The sequence below is a fragment of the Bubalus kerabau genome, chromosome 6 (assembly GCF_029407905.1).
Source record: "Bubalus kerabau isolate K-KA32 ecotype Philippines breed swamp buffalo chromosome 6, PCC_UOA_SB_1v2, whole genome shotgun sequence".
Taxonomy (NCBI): domain Eukaryota; kingdom Metazoa; phylum Chordata; class Mammalia; order Artiodactyla; family Bovidae; genus Bubalus; species Bubalus kerabau.
In genome coordinates this window covers 18774568-18793927 of record NC_073629.1, presented here as the reverse complement: position 1 = coordinate 18793927, position 19360 = coordinate 18774568, and the positions used below count along the sequence as shown (strand labels likewise).

Genomic DNA, 19360 nt, shown 5'->3' with positions numbered 1-19360 from the left:
TTACATGCAATAAAATTTGCTAATTTTAACATACAATTCAATGTGTTGTCAAATATATGTAGTCATATAACTACAAATACAATCAACACCTTTAAAATGTAGTTGGTAGTTAATTATTTGGAGAAAATTATAAGAATAACATAAGATCCATAATATATAAAGGAAAATATAGATACATGTAATCGACATGGTTAAATATGGAAAAATTAAATTCTAAATGGTAGAAAATACTATTAAAAAGGCGGAGGAATACAAAATTGATGAGAAACTCAAAGTTTTCCCTCTGAGATCAGGTACAAGGCAAGAATGTCCCCTCTCACTATTCCTTTTCCACACGGTGGTACTGGATGTTCTAGCTAATGCAGTTAGACAAGAAAAATAAGTTAAAGATATACTGATTGGGAAGGAAGAAATAAACTGTTTGTTCACAACATTATTATCTTTGTAGAAAATTTAAAAGATAGCAATGAAGAGTTATATCAAGGTTAAGGTACAAAGTTAAGCAAGTGTCAACTGCATTTCTATATACCAGAAATGAGCAAATGAAATTTTAAATTTTAAAATGCAACACCATTTATAATAGCACCCCCAAGATTAAGTACTCAGGTATAAATCTAATAAAATATGTATAAAATCTATTTTATACATAATAAAATTGGTTTTGGCAAAACAATAGGTAATAGATCAGTGAAACAGAATAGAGAGCCCAGAAATAGACCCCCCCAAACCTATAGTCAACTGGTACTTGGGGGAAAAAAAGAAGCAACATAATGGAACAAAGATAGTCTTTTCATGTAATGGGGCTCAACATCAACATGCAAAAAAATGAATCTAGACACAGAACTTATATTCTTAACAAAAAAAACCTGAAAATGGATCACAGACTTAACTGTAAAATGAGAATTATAGCATTCCTAGAAGAACAGAGGCAAACCTAGTTGATCTTGGGTAGGGCAGTGACTTTTTAGATACAAAGCCAAAGTCATGATACATGAAATAAATAATTGATGAGCTAGGTTGTGTTGAATTAAAAACTTCTGCTTTGCAAAAGACAATGTTAAGACTGATAAAATAAGCCACAGACTGGAGAGAATATTTTCTACTATAAAGGAGTACTATCCAAAACATTCAAAGAGCTCTGAAAGCTCAGCAAAAAGAAAAAAAAAAAACCAACCCAATCAAAAAATAGACAAAGGGCCTGATACCTCACTAGTGAAGATATACAGATGGCAAATAAGCATATGAAAAGATGCTTCATGTCATATGCCATGGGGAATGCAAATTACAGCAATGAGATACCACTACACACCTGTCATAATGGCTAAAATCTTGAATTCTGACAACACCAAACACTGGTGAGGATGTGGAACAATAGGAATGTTAACTCATTGCTAATGGAAATGCAAAATTTTCCAACCACTTTGGAAGACAATTTCTTACAAAACCAAATGTTCTTTTACCATGTGATCTAATAATCACATTTCTTGGTATTCGCCCAAAATTGTTGAAAACTTACATCCATACAAAAATCTATAGACAAATGTTCAGAGCAGCTTTTTCCTAAATGTCAAATCTTGGAAACAATCAAGATATCCTTTAAGAGGTGAATAAATAAACTGTGGTAGATCCAGACAATGGGATATTATTAAACACTACAAAGAAATGATCTATCATGCCATGAAAAGACAGAGAGGAAGCTTAAATACATATTATTAAGTGAAAGAAGCCAATATAAAAAGGCTACATATTGTACGATTCCAACTATATGACATCATGAAAAGGCAAAATGGTGGCAAAAATAAAAAGATCAGTGACTGGGGCTTCCCCAGTGGTCCAGTGGTTAAGACTCCATCTTCCAATGCAGGGGCTGTAAGTTTGATCTCTGGTCAGGGGGACTATTAATAAGATCCCACATGCTCCAGGGTATGCCCAAAATTTAAAATAAATGAATAGATAAGACTTGTTAAACAAAAGATCAGTGATTGCCAAGAGTTGTTGGGGTGGGAGAGGGATGTATAGGCAGGGCATTTTTAGGATAGTGAAAATGCTCTGTATAATACCATACTGATGGATATATGTCATTACACATTTGTCCAAACTTACAAAATGTGGAACACTAAGAATACATGGTAATGTAAACTATAGACTTTGTATGATAATGATGTAGAAGTGGAAGCTTCATCAAGTGTAACAAATGTACATGTCTGGTGGGGGATGTTGACAACGGAGGAAGCTAGGCAGGTGTTGGGACAGGAAGTATATGGGAAATCTCAGTACCTTCTCCCCAATTTTTCTATGAACCTAAAATTGCTCTAAAAATTAATTTTAATAAAAATAATTAACTTGGGAAATAGATTACATATGATAGTTATAGTATCAATATCCCTAGAAAACATAGGTTTCATGTTAATTAAGAATAAACAAGTAAACATTTCTGTAAAAGATTTGGAAGAGTCATAAATGATCAATACAAAAAAAAGGAAAAAAGAAATGAAAAAAAATTCTAGTTTCCACTGAAATTAGATTAGAAAAAAAATTCCACCTCACTAATAAAGAATAGAACTTGTTTCTTCAGGAGGGAGCTCTTAGATTCATAATATATTGTCAGAGATTAAAAAGGCTCCTAAGGGACTTCCCTAGTAATCCAGGGGCTAAGAATTCATCTTGCAATGCAGCAGACCCGGGTTTGATCCCTGGTTAGGGAACTAAGATCCCACATGCCACAGGGCAACTAAGCCTAATTACCACAACTGCCTAGCCCGAGTTTTAGAACCTGGATGCTACAACTAGAGAGTCTGTACATTGCAAAGAAAGATCCTGCATGACACAATGAAGATCTCTCTTGTGTTGCAACAAAGACCCAACAAGACCAACCAAATAAATAAATAATATTTTTTAAAAATGAAAAAAATGTTCCTAAAACTATTGTTGGTGGGTTGTGGGCAAATGGTCCCTCAAAAAGCCTTGTTACTGGGAACGCAAATTAGCCTAATGATTCAGGGCATTCATTCAATGAATATTTATTGGGGTACATTAATTAATTCCAGTAGAACTATTTAAAATCCTAAATTATGATGTTATTAAAGTGCTGCACTCAATACATCAGCAAATTTGGAAAACTCAGCAGGGGCCACAGGACCAGGAAAGGTCAGTGCTCATTCCTGTTTCAAAGAAGGGCAGTGTTAAAGAACATTCAGATTACTGAACAATTGCACTCATTTTGAATGCTAATAAGGTAATGCTCCAAATTCTTCAAGCTTCAGCAGTACATAAGCCAAGAACTTCCAGATGAAAGGTTGTTGTTGAATCACGCGAATACACCGGGATTCTTGGCTCCCGGAGGAGAAGAATTCAATCCGGGGCCAGAGACGAGGCTTGATCGCTCAGAGCTTTTGTGTAATAAAGTTTTATTAAAGTATAAAGGAGACAGAGAAAGCTTCTGACATAGGCATCAGAAGGGGGCAGAAAGAGTACCCCCCTGCTAGTCTTCAGCTGGATGTTATATAGTCACTAGCAGTCTGTTAATGAAAGAAAGGAATGTCCTATAATTCAGAATAGCACCAGGCCCCTCGCCCATAAGATGCATTTTGGGATAATCTTGGGCCATAAAATAATTAACTTGAATCTTAAAGAAGGGCAGACCACCATACAAATAGTTTCATTTACATAGATTAGGGGAACAATATCTGAGTATAACATACTGGTTTGTCAAGTAGGTTTTGGGCCCAGAGGCGGAACCGACTTGGAGACCGAGTTTGGGGTAAAGGTGTAGTACATTAGCATAGCTTAAGACAAACATTTCCATAAGAAAAAGGCATTGGTTATCTCTAGGCTCAAGAATAGCTAACTTCAGGTGAAACCAGGTGTCATTATGGCAACACAGTATTTTAAGAGAAACCTCTCTTTAAATTTGTATAGAGAAGGAAAAAAATATTGCTAGTTTGTTTCCTCCTGCCGCTTAAGAGAGATAAAAATGTCTGACACTTGCAGGCTATTTTCTCCATTTGGAGACCCCTGGCCTTCCTGCCTATTACCCTCTCACAGATGTACAAGCTGGGTTTAGAAAAGGGAGAGGAACCAGAGATCAAATTGCCGACATTCGTTGGGTCATAGAAAAAACAAGGGAATTCCAAATTAAAAAAAAAAAAAATCTACTTCTGCTGCATAGACTATGCTAAAGCCTTTGACTGTGTGGATCACAACAGACTGGAAAATTCTTAGAGATGGGAATACCAGATCATCTTACTGTCTCCTGAGAAACCTGTATGTGGGTCAAGAAACAACAGTTAGAACCTTACATGGAACAATGGACTGGTTCAAAATTGGCAAAGGAGTACAAAAAGGCTGTATATTGTCTCCCTGTTTATTTAACTTATATGCAGAGTACATCATGCAAGATGCTGGGCTGGATGAATCACAAGCTGGAATCAAGATTTCTGGGAGAAATATCAATAACCTCAGATACGCAGATGATAACACTCTAACAGCAGAAAGAGAAGAAGAGCTAGAGCCTCTTGATGAGGGTAAAAGAGGAGAGTGAAAAAGCTGGCTTAAAACTCAACATTCAAAAAACTAAGATCATGGCATACAGCCCCATCACTTCACGGCAAATAGAAGGGGGAAAAATGGGAGCAGTGACAGATTTTATTTTCTTGGGCTCCAAAATCACTGTAGATGGTGACTGCAGCCATGAAATTAAAAGATGCTTGCTCCTTGGAAGGAAAGCTATGACAAACCTAGACAGCATATTAAAAAGCAAAGATATCACTTTGTCAACAAAGATCCAGATAGTCAAAGCTATGGTTTTTCCAGTAGTTTCATACAAATGTAAGAGTTGGGCCATAATGAAGGCTGAGTGCAAAAGAATTGATGCTTTTGAAGTGTGGTGCTGGGGAAGACTCTTGAGAGTCCCTTGCAAGGACATCAAACCAGTCAATCCTAAAAGAAATCATCCCTGAATATTCATTGAAAGGACTGATGCTGAAGCTGAAGCTCTGACACTTTGGCCATCTGATGTGAAGAGCCGACTCATTGGAAAAGACCCTAATGCTGGGAATGACTGAAGGCAGGAGGAGAAGGGGACAACAGAGGATGAAATGGTTGGATGGCATCACCGACTCAATGGACATGAGTTTCAGCAAGCTCTAGGAGTTGGTGATGGACAAGGAAGCCTGGCATGCTGCAGTCCATGGGGTTGCAAAGAGTCGGACACGACTGAGCAATTAAACTGAACTCAACTGAACTGGGAGATAGTGGAGGACAGGGGGGCCTGACCTGCTGCAGTCAATGGGGTTGCAAAGAGTTGGAGAAGACTTAGCAACTAAACAACACACAGCAAAGCACGGATTCTGCAGTTTATAAACAGCTCTTCCCTGTGACTTAGATCATCCTTCTAGGAGACCTCACTCTGAGATAGGCACCGTGAGCTGTGATGACCATGTCATCCTGCAGAGTTCTGCCCCTGTCTCACCTGGTTATGACACTGGCCCAGTTTGTTCCAATGATCTTAGTTATGGGGAGTGGTCAGGATATCCATGCCTTGGCTCACACAGGAGAGCCTGGCTCCTGATTCCTAGAATGATAGTGTTAAGAGGTCATATTGTCCACACTTCTGCCTCAAGGCAGGGCAGCCTTAAACATTAATCTGTTTGGACTTAAATGATGAGTCAGAGTTATGATTACACCCATATCACTTGGACTGACTCTTTGGTTTGGATATTAGCTGTCAGTGGCTCTGGTACCATTTTCATGACAAAAGGCTTTCTGAGGTCACTGATTCATCTAAGGATTCTATCTCTACATCATTCCCTCAAGTTAACAAGAAATTGGAGATCTAATGGGAAGTAAATCATTAATTTTCCTCTGTACCCTCCCACTCTCATTCAATCTGAACTACAAAGGAAAACATTAACACATGTTCCCTTCATGTAAATCTTCTTTTAAGTTATAAACAATGAAACAACACTCAAAAGAAATAGAAAATATAAATGATTGTGGCTTAAATAATAAGGAGGAGAAGATATTTTAAAAGTGGCACAAACCCATAATTTATAAAGGAAAAAATTAATGAACTAAATTTTAAAATACCATTAACATTTATTTTATTTTTAATCGGAGGATAATTACTTTAAAATATTGTAATGGTTTCTGCCATACATCAACATGAATCAACCGTAGGTATACATCCATCCTTCTTTAACCTCCCTCTCATCTCCCATCCCAACCCACTGCTCTTTGTTGGCACAGAGCACCAGTTTTGGTTCCCTGTGTCATACAGCAAATCCCCACTGGCTATCTATTTTACATATGCTAATGTATATGTTTCAATGCTACTCTCTCAAATCATTCTACTTCTGTCTCCCCAACTGTGTCCAAAACTCTTTTCTCTGTGTCTGCAATCTCCACTGCTGCCCTGTAGATATGTTCATCAGTACCATCATTCTAAACTCCATATGTATGCATTAATATACAATATTTGTCTTTCTCTTTCTGACTTACTTCACTCAGTATAATAAGCTCTAAGTTTGTCCACCTCACTAAAACTAACTCAAATGCATTCTTTTTTATAGCTCAGTAATATTCCACTGTGTGTATGTACCATGATTTCTTTATCCACTCATCTGTCAATAGACATCTAGGTTGCTTCCATGTCCTAGCTATTGTAAATAGTGCTGCAATGAACATTGGGGAACATGTGTCTTTTAAAATTCTGGTTTCCTCAGGGTATATGCCCAGTAGTAGGATTGCTGGGTCATATGGTAGTTTTATTCCTAATTTTTTAAAGGAATCTCCATACTGTTCTACATAGTGGCTGTATCAATTTGCATTTACACCAACCGTTTAAGAGTGTTTCCTTTTTTCCACATCCTCTCCAGCACTTATTGTTTGTAGACTTTTTGATGATGGCCATTCTAACGGATGTTACTTTCACCACTGGACACATCTACAATTGGGTGTTGTTTCCACTTTGGCTCAGCCTCTTCATTCCTTCTGAATATAGTTCTCCACTTTTCTCCAGTAGGATGCTGGGCACCTACAGACCTGGGGAGTTCATTTTTCAATGTCATATCTTTTTGCCTTTTCATACTGTTCATGGGGTTCTCAAGGCAAGAGTGCTGAAGTAGTTTGCTGTTCCCTTCTCCAGTGAACTATGTTTTGTCAGAACTCTCCACCATGACCTGTCCATCTTGGGTGCCCTTACATGGCAGAAAACAATGATAACCCAGACAACTATGATGATGTGATCACTCACACAGAGCCAGACATCCTGGAGTGTGAAGTCTAGTGGGCCTTAGGAAGCATCACTACAAACAAAGCAAGTAGAGGTGATGGAATTCCAGCTGAGCTATTTCAAATACTTAAAGATGATGTTGTGAAAGTGCTGCATTCTATATACCAGCAAATTTGGAAAACTCAGTAGTGGCTACAGGACTAGAAAAGTCAGTTTTCATTCCAACCTCAAAGAAGGGCAATGCCAAAGAATGTGCAAACTATCACACAATTGCACTCATCTCACATGCTAGCAAAATAATGCTCAAAATTATCCAAGCCAGGCTTCAACAGTACATAAACCATGAAATTCCAGATGTTCAAGCTGGATTTAGAAAAGGCAGAGGAACCAGAGATTAAATTGCCAACATATGTTGAATCATAGAAAAAGCAAGAGAGTTCCAGAAAAACATCTACTTCTGCTTCATTGACTACACTAAAGCCTTTGACTGTTTGGATCACAACAAAGGGTGGAAAATTCTTAAAGATATGGGAATACCAGGCCACTTTGCCTGTTTCCTGAGAAACCTGTATGTAGGTCAAGAAGCAACACTTAGAACTAGACATGGAAGAACAGACTAGTTCCAAACTGGGACACAAGTCCATCAAGGCTGTATACTATCACCTTGTTTATTTAAGTTATACGCAGAGTACATCATGCAAAATGTGGGCCTGGATGAAGCACAAGCTGGAATCAAGATTGCTGGGAGAAATATCAATAACCTCCAATACACAGATGACACCACCCTCTGGCAGAAAGTGAAGAGGAACTAAAGAACCTCTTGATGAAGGTGAAAGAGGAGGGTGAAAAAAATGGCTTAAAACTCAACATTCAAAAAACTAAGATCATGGCATCCGGTCCCATCACTTCATGGCAAATAGATGGGGAAACAATGGAAACAGTGACAGACTTAATTTTGGAGGGCTGCATAATCACTGCAGATGATGACTGCAGTGATTAAACAGTGATCAAATTAAACACACCTACTCCTTGGAAGAAAAGCTATGAGCAACCTAGACAGCATATTGAAAAGCAGAGACATTATTTTGCTGACAAAGATTGGTCTAGTCAAAGCTATGATTTTTCCAGAAGTCATGTATGGATGTAAGAGTTGGACTGTAAAGAAAACTTAGCACCGAAGAAATGATGCTTTTGAACTGTGGTGTTGGAGAAGATTCTTGAGAGTCCCTTGGATTTCAAGGAGATCAAACCAGTCCATTCTAAAGGAAATCAGTCCTGAATATTCATTGGAAGGACTGATGTTGAAGCTGAAACTCCAATACTTTGGCCACCTGATACAAAGAACTGACTCATTTGAAAAGACCCTGATGCTGGGAAAGATTGAAGACAGGAGGAGAAGGGGTGACAGAGGCCAGAATGGTTGGATGGCATCACCAACTCAATGGACATGAGTTTGAGCAAGCTCCAGGAGATGATGAAGGATAGGGAAGCCTGGCGTGCTGCAGTCCATGGGGTTGCAAAGAGTCAGACCTGACTGAGCAACTGAACAACAACAATTCTGATAGTGTGAGAGGATACTTTATTGTGGTTTTTTTTTTTTTTTTTGCATATCTCTAATAATCAATAATACTGAGCATCTTTTCATGTGCTTATTATCCATATGTATGTCTTCTTTGGAGAAGTGTCTGTTTAAGTCTTCTGCCCACTTTTTCATTGGGTTGTCTGTTTTTCTGCTTTTGAGCTTCATGAACTCATGCTTGGTATATTTGGAGATTAGTCTTTTGTCAGTTGTTTCATTTGCTATTATTTTCTCCCATTCTGAAAGTTGTGTTTTCACTTTGTTTATAGTTTACTCCATTGTGTAAAAGTTTTTAAGTTTAATTAGGTCCTGTGTGCAGAAAACTATAAGATACTGTTGAAAGGAATTAAAGGTGACACAAATTGATGGAGAGCTATACCACATTCTTGGATTGGAAAAATCAATATTGTGAAAATGACTGTACTACCCATAGCAATCTACAGATCCAATGCAATCCCTATCAAATTTTCACAATTTCTGTTGGCCAGGAGTATAGGATCAGCTTGGCTGGGTGGCTCTGTGCATGCATGCTCAGTCATGTCTGATTCTTTGTGGCCCCATGAGCTGTAGCTTGCCAGGCTCTTCTCTCCATGGAATTTTCCAGGCAAGAATACTGAAGTGGGTTGCTATTTCCTCCTGCAGGGCATCTTCCTGACCCAGGGATCAAGCTCACATCTCCTGAGTCTGCTGTATTGGTAGGCAGATTCTTTACCACTGAGCCACCTGGGATGCCCTATCAAATTACCAATGGTATTTTTCACAGAATGAGAACAAATAATTTCACAATTTGTATGGAAACACAAAAGATCCCGAAGAGCCAAAGTAACCTTGGGAAAGAAGAATGGAGCTGGAGGAATCAACTGCCCTAACTTCAGAATATACTACAAAACTACAGTCATCAACATGGTATGGTACTGGCACAAAAGCAGAAATATAGACCAATGGAACAAAAGAGAGAGCCCAGAAATAAATCTATGCACCTATGAGCACCTCAATTTTGACAAAGAAAGCAACAATATACAGTAGAGAAAAGACAGTCTCTTCCATAAGTGGTGCTGGGAAAACTGGGCAGCAATGTGTAAAAGAATGAAATTAGAACACTTCCTAACACCATACACAAAAATAAACTCAAAATTGATTAAGAACCTAAATGTAAGACCAGAAACTATAAAACTCTTAGAGGAAAACATAGGTAGAACACTCTGACATAAATCACAGCAAGATCCTTTATGACCCACCTTCTAGGATAACGGAAAAAATACAAAAATAAAATTTTATAGCATAAAATGCCATATATGAGATAAAAAGAGAAATTATCAACAAAATAAAAATATAATACATACCTGATAAAGAATTACTTTACCTAACATATATCTTATAAATCCAAAAATTAATAAACATACAAAAATGTAATGGACAAAAAACACAGAGAGCCCTTATTACTCATACAAACACATATTCATACATATTGTATTAGTCAGAATTCTTCAGAGAAACAGAATGAACAGGACATGTGCATATATCAAATGAAATTTATTTTAAAGAATTGGCTCCCATAGTTGTAGGGGCAGGTAAGCTTGATGTCAGTAGAGTAGGTTGGCAGGTTGAAGATTCATGGAAGAGTTGATGTTACAGCCTTCAGTCTGTAGGCAGAATTCCTTCTTCTTTTAGAGTGCTCAGTCTTTTAAGGCTTTCAGTTGATTGCATGAGGTCCACCCACAGTATGGAGGATGATTTGTTTACTCAAAGTCTACTGATTCAAATGTTAATAACATGCAAAAAAAATCTAAACAGCTACATCTAGACTGATGTTTAATTTACAATCTGGGTACCATGGTTTCACCAACTTAACACATAACGTTAACAATCACAGTTCACTACTTGTCAACTTGGCACTTATACACATCTCCTTACATGTGTGTGCACCCAGTCGCCTCAATTGTGTCTTTGTGATCCCATGGACTGTAGCCTGCCAGGCTCCTCTGTCCACAGAATTCTCCAGGCAAGAATATTGGAGTGGGTTGCCATGACTTCCTCCAGGGGAATCTTCCTGACCCTGGGATCAAATCTAGGTCTCCTGCATTGCAGGCAGATCCTTTACCACTGAGCCACCAGTGAAACCCTACACATCTCCTTACATCATATTTATTCCCTACATAAAGACAATGACAAGGCCACATTTCCAGCTAACATAATACAACCATGCTGTGTACATCAAAAAATGCACAAACCGTTTCCCCAGAAGAAGATGCAGCATCCTTGAGTAATGTTTACTTCTCCTTGATAGCCTTAACTTAAATATTGTGATACACAGTTGAACCATACTTAAATACAGTAGTCAATATTCCTTATGTGATAAGGAGATTAGAAATAAAATAAAATAAAGACTCTGTATTCACACATACACACAAGCATATTCATAGCAAAATATGGAGGAAATACTATAATAATAATTAAACTCTTACTTGTGGTTCTTCTTTACCTGGTAGAGTGACCCAACATTAATTCCTGGAGAGTCTGGACCATTAGTAGTCCTGTTTGAATTAGACTGTTGTAGTTTTTCCATTGCCTTTAATAAGAGTATGGTAGTACTAAGGTATGCCCTAAGTGATCTTTTGTATTCAAATACGTCCTTCTCTACCTCCATTCTGAAGTAATAGTCCAAATTCCTAGTGGTAATTGGACTTGATCACTCAACAAGCACAGTAACTCCCTTCTTTGCCTGTTGATTCAGAGGCATAAGGAGGCCAAAGTGGCTGAGTGACAGTCTTAACTTCCAGTTCAGTGGAGTCATTGTGTGTCCTGGTGGAAGCATTCCTCACTTAGGAACCTCTTGAACAGCCTAAGGTCATAGGGACAGGAAGCAAAAATTTTTCTAGGAGATCTTTAAAAGTAAAAGTGAGAGGTGCCACTCTATTTCTACCTTTTAACTCCTGGACCTATATCATCTGACTGTAAAAGAAACAGAACCATAATACTGATTGCTGACTTTGAGCCTGTAGCATGTAGCCTCCTAAAGAGCCTTGCCCCAGCTCTGCAAGGTATTCCCACTATGCTGGTTCAGTAACTAGGTCTTTAAAAGGCCATTCCACAGTCTGATCAAGCCAGCTGCTTGAGGATGATAGGGAACATGGTAAGAACAGAGAATTCTATAATCAGACCCGTTGCTATGCTTTATTTGCTGTATCTGTCAGCATTCTCCAGATAAACAAAAGTATGATTATATATATGTATGCATGAAGAGAGACCCACCTCAAAACAGGGGACACATACAGACTGAAAGTGAAGGGCTGGAAAAAGATTTTCCATGCAAATAGGGACCAAAAGAAAGCAGGAGTAGCAATACTCATATCAGATAAAATAGACTTTAAAACAAAGACTGTGAAAAGAGACAAAGATGGTCACTACATAATGATCAAAGGATCAATCCAAGAAGAAGATATAACAATTATAAATATATATGCACCCAACACGGGAGCACCGCAGTATGTAAGACAAATGCTAACAAGTATGAAAGGAGAAATTAACAATAACACAATAATAGTGGGAGACTTTAATACCCCACTCACACCTATGGATAGATCAACTAAACAGAAAATTAACAAGGAAACACAAACTTTAAACGATACAATAGACCAGTTAGACCTAATTGATATCTATAGGACATTTCATCCCAAAACAGTGAATTTCACCTTTTTCACAAGCACACATGGAACCTTCTCCAGGATAGATCACATCCTGGGCCATAAAGCTAGCCTTGGTAAATTCAAAAAAATAGAAATCATTCCAAGCATCTTTTCTGACCACAATGCAGTAAGATTAGATCTCAATTACAGGAGAAAAACTATTAAAAATGCCAACATATGGAGGCTGAACAACACGCTGCTGAATAACCAACAAATCACAGAAGAAATCAAAAAAGAAATCAAAATTTGCATAGAAACGAATGAAAATGAAAACACAACAACCCAAAACCTGTGGGACACGGTAAAAGCAGTCCTAAGAGGAAAGTTCATAGCAATACAGGCACACCTCAAGAAACAAGAAAAAAGTCAAATAAATAACCTAACTCTACACCTAAAGCAACTAGAAAAGGAAGAAATGAAGAACCCCAGGGTTAGTAGAAGGAAAGAAATCTTAAAACTTAGAGCAGAAATAAATGCAAAAGAAACAAAAGAGATCATAGCAAAAATCAACAAAACCAAAAGCTGATTTTTTGAAAGGAGAAATAAAATTGACAAACCATTAGCCAGACTCATCAAGAAACAAAGGGAGAAAAATCAAATCAATAAAATTAGAAATGAAAATGGAGAGATCACAACAGACAACACAGAAATACAAAGGATCATAAGAGAGTACTATCAACAATTATATGCCAATAAAATGGACAACGTGGAAGAAATGGACAAATTCTTAGAAAAGTACAACTTTCCAAAACTCGATCAGGAAGAAATAGAAAATCTTAACAGACCCATCACAAGCACGGAAATTGAAACTGTAATCAAAAATCTTCCAGCAAACAAAAGCCCAGGTCCAGACGGCTTCATAGCTGAATTCTACCAAAAATTTAGAGAAGAGCTAACACCTATCCTGCTCAAGCTCTTCCAGAAAATTGCAGAGGATGGTAAACTTCCAAACTCATTCTATGAGGCCACCATCACCCTAATACCAAAACCTGACAAAGATCCCACAAAAAAAGAAAACTACAGGCCAATATCACTGATGAACATAGATGCAAAAATCCTTAACAAAATTCTAGCAATCAGAATCCAACAACACATTAAAAAGATCATACACCATGACCAAGTGGGCTTTATCCCAGGGATGCAAGGATTCTTCAATATCCACAAATCAATCAATGTAATACACCACATTAACAAGTTGAAAAATAAAAACCATATGATTATCTCAATAGATGCAGAGAAAGCCTTTGACAAAATTCAACATCCATTTATGATCAAAACTCTCCAGAAAGCAGGAATAGAAGGAATATACCTCAACATAATAAAAACTATATATGACAAACCCACAGCAAACATTATCCTCAATGGTGAAAAATTGAAAGCATTTCCTCCAAAGTCAGGAACAAGACAAGGGTGCCCACTTTCACCATTACTATTCAACATAGTTTTGGAAGTTTTGGCCACAGCAATCAGAGCAGAAAAAGAAATAAAAGGAATCCAAATTGGAAAAGAAGAAGTAAAGCTCTCACTGTTTGCAGATGACATGATCCTCTACATAGAAAACCCTAAAGACTCCACCAGAAAATTACTAGAACTAATCAATGACTGTAGTAAAGTTGCAGGATATAAAATCAACACCCAGAAATCCCTTGCATTCCTATACACTAATAATGAGAAAACAGAAAGAGAAATTAAGGAAACAATTCCATTCACCATTGCAACGGAAAGAATAAAATACTTAGGAATATATCTACCTAAAGAAACTAAAGACCTATATATAGAAAACTATAAAACACTGGTGAAAGAAATCAAAGAGGACACTAACAGATGGAGAAATATATTATGTTCATGGATTGGAAGAATCAATATAGTGAAAATGAGTATACTACCCAAAGCAATCTATAGATTCAATGCAATCCCCATCAAGCTACCAACAGCATTCTTCACAGAGCTAGAACAAATAATTTCACAATTTGTATGGAAATACAAAAAACCTCGAATAGCCAAAGCGATCTTGAGAAAGAAGAATGGAACTTGAGGAATCAACCTGCCTGACTTCAGGCTCTACTACAAAGCCACAGTTATCAAGACAGTATGGTACTGGCACAAAGACAGAAATATAGATCAATGGAACAAAATAGAAAGCCCAGAGATAAATCCACGCACATATGGACACCTTATCTTTGACAAAGGAGGCAAGAATATACAATGGATTAAAGACAATCTCTTTAACAAGTGGTGCTGGGAAATCTGGTCAACCACTTGTAGAAGAATGAAACTAGAACACTTTCTAACACCATACACAAAAATAAACTCAAAATGGATTAAAGATCTAAACGTAAGACCAGAAACTATAAAACTCCTAGAGGAGAACATAGGCAAAACACTCTCTGACATACATCCCAGCAGGATCCTCTATGACCCACCTCCCAGAATATTGGAAATAAAGGCAAAAATAAACAAATGGGACCTAATTAACCTTAAAAGCTTCTGCACATCAAAGGAAACTATTAGCAAGGTGAAAAGACAGCCTTCAGAATGGGAGAAGATAATAGCAAATGAAGCAACTGACAAACAACTAATCTCGAGAATATACAAGCAACTCCTACAGCTCAACTCCAGAAAAATAAATGACCCAATCAAAAAATGGGCCAAAGAACTAAATAGACATTTCTCCAAAGAAGACATACAGATGGCTAACAAACACATGAAAAGATGCTCAACATCACTCATTATCAGAGAAATGCAAATCAAAACCACTATGAGGTACCATTTCACACCAGTCAGAATGGCTGCGATCCAAAAGTCTACAAGTAATAAATGCTGGAGAGGGTGTGGAGAAAAGGGAACCCTCTTGCACTGTTGGTGGGAATGCAAACTAGTACAGCCACTATGGAGAACAGTGTGGAGATTCCTTAAAAAACTGGAAATAGACCTGCCTTATGATCCAGCAATCCCACTGCTGGGCATACACACTGAGGAAACCAGAAGGGAAAGAGACATGTGTACCCCAATGTTCATCACAGCACTGTTTATAATAGCCAGAACATGGAAGCAACCTAGATGTCCATCAGCAGATGAATGGATAAGAAAGCTGTGGTACATATACACAATGGAGTATTACTCAGCCATTAAAAAGAATACATTTGAATCAGTTCTAATGAGGTGGATGAAACTGGAGCCTATTATACAGAGTGAAGTAAGCCAGAAAGAAAAACACCAATACAGTATACTAATGCATATATATAGAATTTAGAAAGATGGTAACAATAACCTTGTGTACGAGACAGCAAAAGAGACACTGATGTATAGAACAGTCTTATGGACTCTGTGAGAGAGGGAGAGGGTGGGAAGATTTGGGAGAATGGCATTGAAACATGTAAAATATCATGTATGAAACGAGTTGCCAGTCCAGGTTCGATGCACGATACTGGATGCTTGGGGCTGGTGCACTGGGACGACCCAGAGGGATGGAATGGGGAGGGAGGAGGGAGGAGGGTTCAGGATGGGGAACACATGTATACCTGTGGTGGATTCATTTTGATATTTGGCAAAACTAATACAATTATGTAAATTTTAAAAATAAAATAAAAAAAAAGAGATTTATTTTTAAAATTGGGAAAATAGGAAAAGGAGTACATCAGGGCTGTATATTGGCACCCTGCTTATTTAACCTATAGGCAGAGTACATCATGAGAAATGCTGGGCTGGAAGAAGCACAAGCTGGAATCAAGATTGCCGGGAAAAATATCAATAACCTCAGATATGCAGATGACACCACCCTTATGGCAGAAAGTGAAGAGGAACTAAAAAGCCTCTTGATGAAAGTGAAAGAGGAGAGTGAAAAAGTTGGCTTAAAACTCAACATTCAGAAAATGAAGATCATGGCATCCGGTCCCATCACTTCATGGGAAATAGATGGGGAAACAGTGGAAACAGTGTCAGACTTTATTTTTTTGGGCTCCAAAATCACTGCAGATGGTGATTGCAGCCATGAAATTAGAAGACGTTTACTCCTCGGAAGAAAAGTTATGACCAACCTAGATAGCATATTCAAAAGCAGAGACATTACTTTGCCAACAAAGGTCCGTCTAGTTAAGGCTATGGTTTTTCCTGTGGTCATGTATGGATGTGAGAGTTGAACTGTGAAGAAAGCTGAGTGCCGAAGAATTGATGCTTTTGAACTGTGGTGCTGGAGAAGACTCTTGAGAGTCCCTTGGACTGCAAGGAGATCCAACCAGTCCATTCTGAAGGAGATCAGCCCTGGGATTTCTTTGGAAGGAATGATGCTAAAGCTGAAACTCCAGTACTTTGGACACCTCATGAGAAGAGCTGACTCATTGGAAAAAAACTCTGATGCTGGGAGGGATTGGAGGCAGGAGGAGAAGGGGACGCCAGAGGATGAGATGGCTGGATGGCATCACTGACTTGATGGACGTGAGTCTCAGTGAACTCCGGGAGTTGGTGATGGACAGGGAGGCCTGGCATGCTGCGATTTATGGGGTCGCAAAGAGTTGGACACGACTGAGCGACTGAACTGAACTGAACTGAACTGAATGCAATAAAAGATGCTGTAAAGTCCCACAGAAAGCTGGTGGTGTACTTCAGTCCAAGTCTAAATGTCTGAGAATCAGGGAATCTAATGGTGTAGATGCCAGTCTGGGCCAGAAAGCCAAGAACCAGCAGAGCCAAGAGCAGGAGAAGGTCAGTGTCCCAACTCACGAAATTAGGCAAAAATTTTAAAAGGGCAAAATCTTCTGTCCTCTGCTACTTGTTCTATTGAAGCTCTCAAAAAATTGTACTATGCCCAACCCACACTGGGAATAGTAATCACTGAATCGATGATTCAAATACTAATCTCATCCAGAAACACCCTCGCAGATGTATCGAGAAATATTGTTTAGCTTGGGCACCCCATGGCCACTCGGGCCAAAAGATAAAATTAACTGTCATAGAAACAGTGCTACATGGAATACCATGATGATGGATAAGGCATTCTTATCCATCTTATCCATTCTTATTAAGGCTCATTCGGATGAATGCTTTGGCAGAAAAACTGCATGCAAAGAAGGCAAGCCTGTATCCAGAGGGAAGTCCTTATTCCAGTAAGAGCAAAGCACTGCCCTTTCATGATGTGAGTGTCCTGATGCAGTCAACCTGCCGCCATGGATAAGATGGGCTGATCAACCCAAGTAATAGTGTCTTATTGTGAATTCAGTGTTGGTCTTTATAGACACATCAGCCCTTATGAGTAAAAATCCTGCTGAACCCATAAATAACCATAATCACCCTGGTAAAAGGTCCTAGGTCCCTTTGAGGAAGGTTGGGGGAAAGATTGACAGTATAACTTTTGGGCAGAGTACTGGGATCCTTCTTTAAGGGGATTTGGCCTCTCCTTAATTCAAAACGTTCTGGGTCTGTAAACTAGCTCAAGACTAGAAGCTGATAGGGGAGCATGTTCTTTCTTGTCAGAGTTTTGTTCACACAACTTAGAACCCTTTCACTTATATGGATCAACTGAGAATTTAGTAGACATCTACCTCCCTTCTAAGTACAGCATGATGAACTACCAGAGACATAGCTCTCTGGGAGTCAGAACATCCTGACTGCTACTTTGATGTTGAGGTCCATTACAGTCCCCACACCCACTTTGCCATTGGTGACTAAGTGCTGCCACTTGGCCCTACCATCCTGGATCCAATTATCGCTATTGCATTTAGGTTTCCCAATTTAGTGACATCAGATTCCACTGTAGTTTTTGACTTAGAGAGATGAGCAGTCGCAGATTTAGTCAAGGATGCCAGGGCTCTCCTTACAAATTGATTTCTCCTGTTTGTGGTAAAAGGCGAGTCCTCTGGACCTTTCTGGGACGGACTAGCAAATATAAATGATAACTTCACTCTAACATTCCAATCAACCCAAGCCTCTAGATCACTTCCTTTGCAGTATACCAAGGAAGTTCTTGCATTTTACCTTCATTTAGTGGAGACTGCCTTTTTCTTCATGGTAATCAATCAGTCAAACTGTTAAAGCCCTGTCTAACCCACAATGTTAGAACGTTAAGTCTAGGAACATGTGCTTGCCTGATCATATCAATAAATTTGGCCTGAACCAACTTTAAGTTCCTTCCACAATTATCCCATGCTCCTAATATACATTCTACACATACCCCTGGGTTTGTATCTGTATAAATCAGGGAAAAAATCATGTTGTTCTTTTAGACTATAATCCAACTGTTTGTTGGTCACAATTCATGCCTCACCTTTTCAGGCCTACTTGAACTTGAGTTCACTTATACATCTAAGAGCAAAGGGAGATGGTGAGAGTGGGTCCAGGTAAGAACCCCCAGTCTCCTGCAAGGCAACTACTTCAGGCAAAGTTGTTATAATTAGCTGGAACAATATAGGATTAATCTACTCAGGTGGGGTGGAAAGGCTGCTTCTACTTCCAAGAAAAAAAAAAAAAGCGATGGAAGAGAATTCAGAAATTTAATGTCTCACTTTTCCAGAATCTTCCCAAATACTTGCATTGCAATTTTCAGGATCCCAGGAATGAGTCAATTACATATCATGTGAGGCATAACTTCTGACTCTATGAAGGACATAGCATCACTCCTGGATGGGAACTATTACAAATATGCATAATCACATCTAGTCAAGAAGAAACCTCAGACAAACCCCACTGAGTGTTTGTCCACAAAACCAACAGTTCATTAAAAAATGTCCAGGTCATGAAAGACAAAAAGCCTGAAGGACTGTCACAAACAGGAGGGAACTGAAGAAACATGCTACTGAATGCAATGTTGGATCCTGAATTAGATTCTGAATCAACAAAATTTTGTTTTGCTGTAAAAGACATTAGTAGCAC

At 38.4% G+C, this 19360-nt stretch overlaps 1 protein-coding gene across 1 annotated transcript in view; it reads left to right on the top strand.

Annotated features, from left to right (window-relative positions):
• Positions 1 to 19360, top strand: part of LOC129656389 (keratinocyte proline-rich protein-like) — an 80663-nt gene that overhangs the window by 27128 nt on the left and 34175 nt on the right. The window lies entirely within an intron of this gene.